General features: G+C 39.7%; 1 protein-coding gene across 10 annotated transcripts in view; it reads left to right on the top strand.

Moving 5' to 3' along the window:
- LOC128142922 (uncharacterized) overlaps nucleotides 1-12,102 on the top strand; it is a 162,633-nt gene that overhangs the window by 62,456 nt on the left and 88,075 nt on the right. For 7 of the 10 annotated variants that reach the window (XR_008235564.1, XR_008235561.1, XR_008235558.1 and 4 more), the window contains one exon: nucleotides 1,071-1,120. The exons of 2 other annotated variants lie outside the window; for them this stretch is intronic. The gene's annotated coding sequence lies outside the window, so the exon portion shown is untranslated. Of the gene's footprint in view, nucleotides 1-1,070; nucleotides 1,121-11,694; nucleotides 11,842-12,102 lie in introns of those variants that run through there. One more of the 10 variants, XR_008235563.1, reaches the window with a different exon arrangement.

Raw genomic sequence — 12,102 nt, 5'->3', positions numbered from 1 at the left:
AAATCCATGTTGGCATTTACTTGTTGCTTTATCTCCTGGCTGTAAACCGTAGCCAGAGTCAGGATTCTTTCTGACTGGTGCCTTCCTCTTTCCATCTTTTTGTTTTTTCTCCCCCCCCCCCCCCCCCCCCCCCTTGCAAATTACTGTTTTCAGCAGAACAAGAACAGTGCTAACCTTGAGTGATGAGATGTCTCTGTACTTCATTTTCCAGTACGTCCCCTGTTATTTAGTTATTCCATTATCTGGAGCATACTAGTTCTTTATGGAGGTTTGAATAGTTCTTCCAGGTCACTACTTGGCATAGTAAGGGAATGAGGAATTTTTTGCTGCTTCTGCTAAAGGTTTACTAATTATGTGGCTAAACAGAGAATGTAGCAGTAGAGCATTCTTTTTAAGGACAATACTCTCATAATTCTACTTAGTAGATTTTTTGGATTTGTTTTTTTGGTTGCTTGCTTTTTTGTTTTAAACTTCAAAATGCTTTACAAACAATAATGAATTCCCGGTAAGGAATGGATATACTTTCTCTGTTTTTACAGATTTGAATCCAAAGCACAGAGCAGGACATAATAGCCAACCCATTTGTATTCAATGCCCATTGAAGTATCTTGGGGTGCCTGAAACATAGGGCTAGCAGATATGACCCGAGACCAAGGGAAAGTCATTGCCTTTCTGAAGTAGGTGCTGGAAGGCAACAAGGAACAGTCATAGAGTCTAACTACATACCTGTCTTTGGGCAATTAAATCCTTCTTTACATTTCTTCACTTTCTCTATGGCTATGAGGAATTTCTTTGGTAAGCTCTGCAATAAAATTTGGAATTCTTCAGTGTTATGCTCAAATCACAAGGCAGTCTCCACAGTTCATCTTGATAGAGCAGTTTCATGTAACAGAAATAGTCTGGCAATCAAAATCAGAGAAACAGAAATGAACGATGGAAATATTTTCCCAGTGCTGACTAAAAGCAAACAGTAAGCTTCAAGCATTAATTAACGATAAAATGAGAAACTTCAGTTCAAGCGAATACTTCTTTTTTTTAACAGAATTTGTCTTTTCTTTGTTGTATTGCAGAAGAAGAAATGGTGACTGAGTTGTACAAGTGAACCAGGACAATCCAAAAAGTAAGTCAAGGAAGAATGTTCATTTTCCTCTTCTATAATACTGTAGGCCAGTTGTTCTCCAAGACATCCATTTAATTAAAAAGGCAACTAGTTTTCCTCATTTCTTTGACTGTGAGTGTAGCATATGCAGTTCATAGAGCCGTTCTTAGTTCCCTGGTTTCAAGCCATGTGGTTCAGGGTGAGTTGCATTAGGTAGATCATTTCTCTCCCTTTCTCATCACTGTGCAAGGCATAAAATAGTTCAAGATTGTGTCATGTAATTGCATATTACTGTTGTTGTAGCAGTGATGGTCCAAGGATGCGGAGAGGAGGCTTTTGTAGGGAAAGGCTTTATCTCTTCTTAGAGTGTTTCTGATAAAATCTGAAGAATCGGATGAACCTGCAGGAGCGCAAGAAAGGCTGGAAAGGGTTTTTGGGCCCCAGAGCTTGTTAGTATTCTCTCTAATACCAGTTGGTGTAAGAAAGGCTTTAACCTTACTTTAAAGCTGCTGTATTTTTGACTGAGTATTTTTGAATATATTAAAACCATTTACTTGAGAGTACTGTATGTATTTATGGTTTAGCACAGGAGTTTTTTTCCATTTTGGTCAAGAAAGCAGGATGTTTTTCAGTGGTATTATAGATAGCAAGCCTTACAGATCATCTTTCTGATTCACTTGTAGAAGACAATGGCAAATTTTAAAGATAGATGCTTTTAACTGTCTTAAACAGAGCATGTACTGTGTGATAACAACATCTACATTGCAGTTGTAATAACAAAACCCAAGATTATTCTGAATTTGGTTTCACACCGGCTAACAAGTGGACTCATTAAAAGACTGCGTGAAGTTTTCTATGTATTGTTGACTCAACTTTAAAATATCTATAAGTCTGCAAAATGTGTCGCGGCTTGCTTACTAAGGGATGAGTATGTTCTTAACGCATAGGTTTTGAAATTATTGATGACTCCAGTTTGTCAAACAGCCTTTGTGTGGTACTTTATTTATAATTTTTCTATTACTTATATCAATGTCATTTTAATTTATACCTGTGTCTCTTTTTTGTCTGAGAAGTTTAAGTAATTCTACAGACTTGCTTTTTATAGACACTTTCTATTAAAAAAAAAAAAGTCGTAGAACATGTGTCAGGCATATGCAATTCCTTCAGCATCATGTTTTCCACACTGATTTAATAGCTATTGAGTCTCCTCAAATATTCTTGTTTCCAAGACCTGTTTTATGGTAATAAATCTTCTTGGCTGTAAAATTCTTGAAATGATTCAGTAGGACAATTGTTTCCTTAGCACACTCCCTCAGAGATAATAGTTAGAAATGGAAAAGTCCTTAACCAGGTCAGCTTTTTCCCTGCAATACGTGTAGTTAGTGCTGGAAGTGATAATCAATGAAATCGCCAACGTTTGTTCTGGCAAACTGCTATTGTCCGATGCTCCCTACTATCCTGATTTCTCTCTTGGTAATTTACAGAAAGTTTTCTATTAGAGTGTCATGCTAAACTACATTGAGAAATGTCTAGCCAGGTAAAGAATAAAAGCTGTGGTGTCGTGTAATGCAGCTCTTCATTTAAAAAAAAAAAAAAAAAAAATCTGTCTCAAAATTCATATCAAAAACATGAATGAAATGATCAAAGACTTAACTTCCCTATCCATTTGCACATGAGGCTAGGGGATGGTGCAGTGTGCACACGAAGTTTTTTGGCGTAAACGATGGTACAATAAGAAAAGATTCATCCAGTCTAGTTGTTAACACCTTCCTTCTATACAGTGAGTGCCATTCGTAGTTGTTGGGTTCTTACGACATGTGTAAACTGCAGCAACAGTGAGCTACTTCAGTATTTGGTCCGTTGTGTTACCAGCTTGTATTCCTTTGGGTTTGTCATCAGAGTACCTTTCAGAAATTGCAGGACCACGTGCAGGACAACTCCAAAATGAATGGTGTGGTCCTTGAGGTAGGTTGTAATTTAATGAATGGTCAGGCATGCAAGGGTGATTAAGTTGTGATACCTGGTCTGTTGATCTCTGGAGGGTGGCCACGCATTATATAATCTGTGTGGCTTTCTGACAACTGGAAAAGGCTGTTAAAATTGGGCATTGTTTATTGGGAGCAGGTAAGAAAGGATTTCTGCCAAGAGCCTGTAAGGAGTTCTGTGTATTAGGTTTCCAAGGCAATCCATTAGGTGGTTCATCTGGAACATCATGTGTGTAAGGGAAAGGGAGATGTGTTTTTGCCAAAACTTTCTGCACAGCTGGAGCTCCAGGTAAAAACACCAGGTTATACCGGGAGAGACGGAATCTGTTGATCTTACAATTTATAACTTTCTGAAATACTGTTGTTTTCTCTCTTCGATGTTTTTCTAGTTGGACATCTAGGTTGTTCTACACTGAGGGAAGCGGTAAGTTCCGGGGTTAGTTCTTCCATGGACATTTCCTTTAAAATAGCAGGCTTTGGGATCTGAGATTCTCTTTCCTACCTCAGGATAGGAAATAAAGCTTTGCAATTCCCCCAAGATTTATAGCAGATTAGTGTATTAAATCTGCTCTTACCTTTGTTTTGGAAAAGGGAACCTTGTATTCTTACTGGCCTCACCTGCCAAACAGAGATACTTCCATTTAAACTGTGCATTTTAATCAGATGCTTTTACTGCAAGGCATAAACCTTAGGGTTTTCAACGTTGTACCGTAAAGTGATCCAAAATAGCTGTTATATTCATAGATATGGCTAGTCATGATAGAGAATAACCTCTGCACTTAAAAGGTGGGCTAAAAGATTACTTCTGCTCTGTAGGATCTTGACAAGGGTACATTGTGTCATGTCAGCATATTCCTTCCAGTTAATATCTTACAGAAGAAAAGGTAATATTGGGGACCATTTTACATATGTGTGTGTGCATGCACACAGATGTTTTTAGGGTTGGTAGAAGTATTGGCTGCCATAGTCTTGTCTGAATTGTTGGTTGGTTGTTGTGTGAAGATGGAGGGTGGTCCAGTAAATGGACCAGATGATGACAAGCATTTGTTGGCAGTCGAAGATCTGCTAACTCGTGTACCTTCCACAAAGTCACTTTGTCAGTTGTGTTTGTCACTCATGCCTGTGAAGTGAGGGTACCATATCTACTTCAGACTTCAGATGCAATGATATATATTAATATTTTGACTCTTCAGCAGTAAAAGCCTAATATCTGACCTCATGAGACAGCCCACTCCTTGCACATGTGTGAGCAAACAGGTGTCATGAAGCATATTGCCATTCAGTCTGATGGCTGAGGGAGGTGAATGATGAGGAGGGTTTGAAGAGAAAAGCACAGGCAGCAACAGTAAAGAAAGCCATTTTCCTCTTCAGGTATCTGTTTTCTTCTGAGAAGGTCCACTAACATGTATGGCATCAAAGGAGACAAACCACAAAGAGGTCAGTGTTATTGGATGTGTGTGAAGTAGCCATTAACACAGGCAGTGGGTATTCAAAAAGAAACTCTCTGTTTGACAGTGCTGTCTTCTAGATGACTTAGAAACATAAAAACACAACTTATTTTTAAAAGAGCACTTTTAATTTTTGTCAGTTATGAAAGTACCTGTAAGTTCAATGTGTGCTTTGCAAAGAGAGGAGCATGCTAAGGCTAGTTATCAGATTTCCATTTTATGAGTTGTATCTGTGGTATGATGGCTTCATACACAAAACTCTGGCACCACCATTAACACTGAGAAATTTTTATGTGCACTTTGTAGGAGTACTCCTCTTGTGCCACATGAATAGGAGCTGTGTGCTGGAGCGATATGTGTTGCTCACTGCACTTCATTGGGCTAAACGATGGGCTATCAGTCAGTCTTGGATTCTCCCTCTGCAGCCATATTCTAGGGTGCAGGAAGCCCCAGGGAGCAGGACTCTTCCATCTTCTTTTTCACCCTTTCCCATAGTAATACAGCTGCTAAAACTGAAAAAAAAAAAGAGGTGATGTATCAACCTGGAATATGTGCATCTGTATTCACAAGAGCTGGCTTTATACATTCCCAAGCTAAGTGGTAAATAGGATGTGTTCTTGCCTTTCTCACCTGTGCTCTCTCTGTTAATCAGAGTTTGTCTGATACTCCAAAGCTGCAGTTTTCTGAAGACTTCTAGTGTTTGAAATTGGAAGACACCTAGCAGCAAAACCTTCTCATTTTTTTTTCTTTCTTCAATTTGCTCGTAAAGCAAGATAAAAGCACTTGCTTTCAGACCTTTTTAGATATCTAAGATCCAGAGTTTACCCAGAAATTCACCTTTCACCTGTTTGCAAGCCGAAAATGTAAATTCAGAGATCATTTAGTTGTCTATGTTGCAGTGGTGCTTACTCTGTCTTCCTGAATTCTCCTAGGCAAATAAATCTGCAGACAGACACACACAGAGTAATGGAGGAATGCAGGATGTTAAATGCACTGTTTCTACCTGTATCAGCTGCAGCCATGTTTGTCTCTTGGTGCTGGAAAGAGTGAGCATCAGGCAGAGGATGGGGTACTCGTCTTTTTAAACCTCTTTCTGTGGAAATGCTAGGTGAAAAAATATCTTGTTGATTATATAAATACTTGTGCATTGGTAATCCTTTTTCCTAACATGGAACTCTGAGAATAACAAATCATTATTAGACATTATTGAGATTTTATTTTTCCCTAACTGAGGCTAGTTTCTATAGCTCAGGGGTGGGAGCCTATATCCGAAAGGTTATATATGACTCACAACTGTTTTATATAGTCTACTACCACATTATTTATTCACATTAATATAGAACAGTACTGACACGTTTATTAACATATGGACATGGCTTGCTAAATGTTTAAAAGCCTTGGCCCTTGGCTAGAAAAAGAATTCTCTGATGTTGCTGTGAACTCCTCTGATGTGCAGTATCACAACCCATTTTCACTTGCAAAGACACCAAGTGTTTGTGAGTAGCCTTAGTCATCAAGTCCCACCTGTGTATAAGCCAGCATGTGATGGACAGAGATAAGTCACTGCTCCTAACATTCACTCTTCTGAGGGATGGAGGCAGTACAGCCCATTCACTTCCAGCTCGGAAATCACAGCCTTCTTGAGCCTGCAGTTTTAGGTATCATATTTATATCACACAGGTCCATTTGCTTTGGGCTTTGAGTCTTGCATGAAGGTAGTGGGAAAAAATGTAACTTCATATGAAAAGAAAAAAAAGGATTTTATTCTTTAAAACATGGAATCATTACAGGTACGTGAAGTGATGAACATGCCTGAAATGCACTTCCTTCTAGTCTTTCAGCACCTCTTCTATGAGACTGAAGTCTGTCTTGTCTTCTGTAGAGGAAATGCTTCTTCCCTTTTCCCCCTTCATCCTGGCTGCTGTGTTGTCATGAGACATGCCCTTTCTTCGCTGAATATCCTTCTTAGCTCACCGGCTTGGAGGACTAGACTAACTGCTCAGGCTGGAAAATGACAACCAGCTCTGTCAGCCTTCCAGGAGGAGAGCTGTTTGTCCTTTTTAGTAGGGTGATTGCTATGTGAGTGGTCAATGTGGATGGTCCTCTGGGTTTCTTCCACTGGTATTCCACTGTCTGCAGTGTCTTGTAATCCTGCTGGATGGGGCAAGCTCTGGATGAGACTGAAGTTGTCTGAGGCAGATGGTTTTCTCCATATGGAACCAGCCTCCCAGTGACAGGACAAGGTAGAACAGAGGAAGGAACAGAGAGGAAGTTCACATCTTGGTGGTTATATCTGTCACAAATAATCACGGAGATTTCCAGTCTGTTTTACGAGTTTAGATGTATATCAGTACCTTCTGTGTAATGTAAGAGTTTAAATACCCAAGATGGCTTTGAAAATGAAGTACTTAATGTTGCCTTGCATACAAACAACTATCCAATTTGAAGCTTGCTTTAAGAAATTATGGGTGTTGTTACTCTTAACTTTGATGGGGGAGATGAGCTTTAGGGAGAGCACTTGGGGTGTAAAGGTACCGTGACAGGTATACAGCAGAGCAAGGACCAGAACCCAAGGATGTTTTCAAAAACTCTGTGGCCAACAAAGGCACCAGAAGCCATATCATACGCTCTTCAGTGTGATAGGCTCTGCCCAATCTATTTAGTGTCGTTGGAAAGCCAGATATATTAGTCTGAGCAAAGCACAGTGCAGATGGCACGCGTACTACTTCTGATACCCAATCTAGCTCATTTACAGCTAGCTGTCTCTGGATGCTACTGTATTAAGCTATGTAAATTCTCAAGAGGCCTGCCACCCACTGCTCTACTTGTAAGTGCAAAGCTGTCTGCGTCTAAGCTACCGAATGCATGTGTAAGAAAAATAAATTTGTTGTTAAAGGGATGCTCTTAAAAATTGTCTTCATCCTTATCGTTCCCTTCAGAAGTGTAACATTATGTGGTGGGTTTGTCAGCATTTGGATATTTGTTTGTTTCATCTCTGCTGGCAGTAAAGTGTATATACAGCTGATACATAATAATACATAAACACATAAAAATACATAATAATAATACATAAAACACACTATGCATCACATTATTGCAGGAAATCAGAACATATTAAATATATACATTGAGTAGCATCTGAACACTTTCAATTTTCCTACAGTTTCCAAGCAGTATTTTCTCTCCTCCTAAGATCAAGAATGAGTGCTAGTTCAAACCTGTATTCAGTATGTCCATGTGAAAAAGAATTTGCCTTTAGATTAAAATTTAGGACTTTCTTTTTTTTTTCTCTCTTTTCTAAATCTCTTTTATATTGTATGTGTATAGAGGAAGAGATAATGGGTGAGATGATACCACGTCAGAAAAAAATCTATGGATATGGAGCTCAGAATTAACACTTAAAACTATGTGGAAAACCTTGTTGTAGTGCAAAATAAGATAGAGGGGTTTTTTTAAATAAAAGGGTAATAGGACACAGACATGGAGCTTGGAGATCCGTATTCTGTTTGTACTTTTCATCTGTTGCGTAAGCTTGGACAAGATGCTTTGCATTTTGTTGCTTCATTTCTCCTGTCAGAGATGTGTATGTTTTACTTGCCGTTGGTAAAGCACTTCAAAATCTTGAATTAGTATTTATTATGGACTTCTATAAGCTTACTTAAAATCCTTTTCCTCCTCACTCATGCCTTCCCAAAGAGAAGAATAAATAGAATTTTTTTTTTTCCAAATGGTATTGATTGACTGATACTCTGCAGCTGCTTAAAGTAGGATTTAACTGATCCTTTCTTTTGTCCAAACATCCACTGAACAGCTTCAAATCGAGAGTACTGTTGGGTACATTGCGTCTCTAATTCTGTTAGGGGCATGGTAGCATCATGTATGGGTGGCTTATCTATAGCCTGATGATGACAGAAACACAGTTTGTATCACCAGAAAGCACACTGTCAGGCTGTTAATGTACTCTTCATCATCATCATCGGGTCCTGTGGCACAGCACTTCAGCAGCATTCCTGAACACCTCATCACCTTCTGGCCCTCAGACGTGAAGGGCTGATGTACCCATACCAAACTGCCATTACCCAGCAGCAATGGACGGTGTTGTGTGGCACAGCAAGTATGAATCTCTGTGCAGAGAGTTCTCATGCTGAGATGCTGCTACTGTTGCGAATGCAAGAAGTGAATTCAAGCAGGCATTAAACTCTGTGGATGCAGTGGTTAACCAGGAAAATGCATCCTTCTTGCACAGCCAAGTATTGCAGAAATAGTTTAGTTCAGTGGAGTTAAATCACCACGCTTAAAAGAAACAACTATCCAATGAAACATCTTTGCGTAGAAACAGCCCGACACACTGATGTGCAGCTTTGCATTCTCTGTTAACGTTACCAGCATCCTGGCAAGAATCCCACATACAGAGCTGAGGAAGTAAATAGTATAAAAGCAGAACTGTTTGGGCTTTTTGTTCTGCACTGATCTGTCAGCCTTGCTGCAACTGTACTGCGACAGAGCATCTATATTCCACATCTAGAAACACAGAGAGAGTGTACTCCTGAAGGATGGCTACGGAGCGTCACTGTCTTTCAGTTCAGGGCTGTTAAAAGCCCTGCAGTATGTATACAAGCTAGCTGTAATTTATTTTAATTAAATACAATAGCTACATACATATGGCAGAAGGGATAAGACAGGGATTCCCCACCTCTAATTTGTTGTCTTGATGTTTGGATTTCTTTGCTATTGTCTTCCCTCTCACAGATTTGTGCAGAGATGTCTCATCCATTCACTCCTGTGCTGTTAGCAATGGCATCTGTCTTTTGAAATACAACAAATTTTCTTAAACTTATCTGTTGTTGAGAAGCCATTCTTGTTGTATGGTAGTGGAGGCATCCCTGTCCTTCCTGACACACACACCTATACAGGATTTATTTTAATTAGAGAGCTACAGGAAGCAGAATCCCCATCCTGTGAGAGCCTTCTCATATCTGATTTTTATTTTTTAAATTAGGGAGCTTTGAGTATCCACCCTAGGGCTGGCAGGCAGCCTGGCAGGAAGCTGGACAGACTGGTCTGCTGGCCAATCTTGTTGCCTTTTATAGAGCATTTTGGTAAAATAGGCACATTTCCATGACAATCAGTGTTTTGCTGTGTAAAACTTGTTATGTTTGGGAGTTTTTTGAGCGGCTCTAGTTTTAGACTGCAACTTGTGACTTCTGGGGAATTGTTGACTAATTTTAGTAATTACTGTAGATGATTTTGTGAGAAGAGGTGGTGTTTCTATGGAAGAAAATCCTCTTGGAAGGATGTTCTTCAGCTGGTATGATGCATATCATTGTTCAGGCAGGTGAGTTAGCTGGCAGGAACCTATTGTTCCCCATCCATAAGCCTTGCATAACAACAACTGTTCCCAATCAAATTCTTCCAAATGTTTTCTGTTTTCTTAGAATGGCTTGCCTTGGGGGAATCCAAACCATGCAGGACCCGAATCTCCCACCTTTTTTGGTAGTGCAGAGTGCTAAGGTAATAGCAGTCAGTGGGGAAGTACAACCTGAGAGAAGTGACAGAAGCCTTTAGGTCTGGAGGACAGTGTGTAACTGCACTCCATCTGCACAACTGTGCCTGGTGCTTAGTTGGGACATAGCTGTACTGCTGTTTCACAGGTGTCTTGCAGCTAGAGCATGGCACTGTAGCATATGTTTTTGAAGCAGGCTGCATTGTCTCATTAAATCATGCTAGTGCTAAACTGGGCTTGACTCTTTAGGCAATCCAGTTCAACCTCCTGCTCAGAGTAAGACTGATTTAGAATTTACGTCAAGCTGCTAAGGGCCTTTACTACTTGAAAATCTTCTAAGAACAGAGTTGATAACCCTTCTGTTCCCATCTTCCAGTGTTTTCATAGTGAAGGTGTTTCTTTTTCCTTAGGTCTAACCAGAATTTGCCTTATTGCATGTCATTACTGTTGCTGCTTACCTTTTGTCTGTGTGCTCGTGAGAGGAGTCTGGCTGTATTTTCTCAGTAACCCCTGTAGGTAACCAGAGGGCTGATGAAGGGGTTTGGCTAATAACTAGCATTCTGTGTGAGTTTGCAAGCTGGATTCACGTATCTTCTTTGGATCACTCTTCCTCTCTTGGGCCATGAAAGTGCTAGAAAGAAGCTGAACTTGCATTCTCAAGACACAGTGCTGCTATTGAACGATGTTGACATTTTCTGGACATCTTTCGCATCTGATGTAAAACCTCTCAAATCCACTGGCACAACAGAACCAGGTGTCTAGCACTGATCTTGAACATATTTTCTCTTTTAGTCCTCTTCAATAAATGAATCTGCCTCCTTGGAAGATTCTTTGCATTATGAAGCATTTTGAGGTTGTGAGTTTACAATGAATTGCAAATTAGCAGTTCAGTGAAAATAATTTCAAGTAAAATAATGCTTTGTTTACTTAAGTAGGTGCTGCTTTCAGAGGAAACATGAATGTAACTTTGATTCTCAGAAGCAGCTCATGTCGTAGTGGCCTTTGAGTATGTCCGTAGAATGGATCTGATGTTTATACAGACATTATGAATCGTCTGTATCATTTTGAATGAGCCGCTCTTAAATGGAATGCCATCCTTTAGGGAAGTATATATTTGAAAATGCAAAAGACTTCATATGGTTTGTTGTTAGCTGTTGGAGCTCCAGTATTTGCACAGTCGCTGTGTAAAATCTGCAAGTGTAAATCCCATCAGAGGGGAACCTAGACAATAACCAAGAGCACCAGTAAAAAGAATGAAGAGGGTAGCTTTCCCATCACGTAATTAGTTTGAACAGGTTTGGTGGTTCTTGCGTACAGATAGTGCAACTTCACAGGAGCCCATCCAGATTCACAATAGGTAAGTAGTTCCTCAGAAATCAAAGGAGGTATAATCTTATAAAACTTGCATAATAGGAAAGTTTGGCCTTTGTATCCAGAAGCTAAACTGGCTAAGCAAACATCTAATACTGGCTTGATTTCTGAGTCTGACTTTGAGTGTGAAACTTATCTCTAGCAAAATGAAACATACCTTTTTTTAAAACATATTTAGCTTCTTCCTCAAAAAAATATGTACACCATGTGCTCCTGCCTTAGCAAAAGGTAACTATTTTAACTCAAGCATTTTGTGCTTAACTGTTTTCTCCCTGTTTTCTGCTCCAGTCCTCAAGATGCATAGAGAACTAGAGGTCTGGTAACATGGCTGTTGCTTAAATAAAACTACAGTGAGATTCAAGAGTTTACAGCCTACAGGAGTCAACTCTGCAAACTGCTTTTTCCATACCCATGAAGCATGAGTCAGATTTTGCAAAGTGAGTCAAATCTATCCTCAGATTCATTTGAAGACGCTGTAATGGATATATAATCTGAAGCAGTATTATGCATAGAAATGGCTTATTAAACTAATTTGGTTTGCAGTATTCCCTCTGAGTGGGAAGGGGGACAGGGTGGACAGAAGTGAGGGGGAACCATAGAAGGAATGGCAGTTCAGGTGTACCTCAGTCCCCAGAAACAGCAGGTAGTCCTGCAGCATGGAGGTTATAGAAAGATTATCTTTAATTCACTGCTCTT

This window comes from Harpia harpyja, chromosome 6, assembly GCF_026419915.1.
Source record: "Harpia harpyja isolate bHarHar1 chromosome 6, bHarHar1 primary haplotype, whole genome shotgun sequence".
Classification (NCBI taxonomy): Eukaryota; Metazoa; Chordata; class Aves; order Accipitriformes; family Accipitridae; genus Harpia; species Harpia harpyja.
Note: the sequence above shows the minus strand (reverse complement) of the source record. Positions and strands in the feature narration are given on the sequence as shown.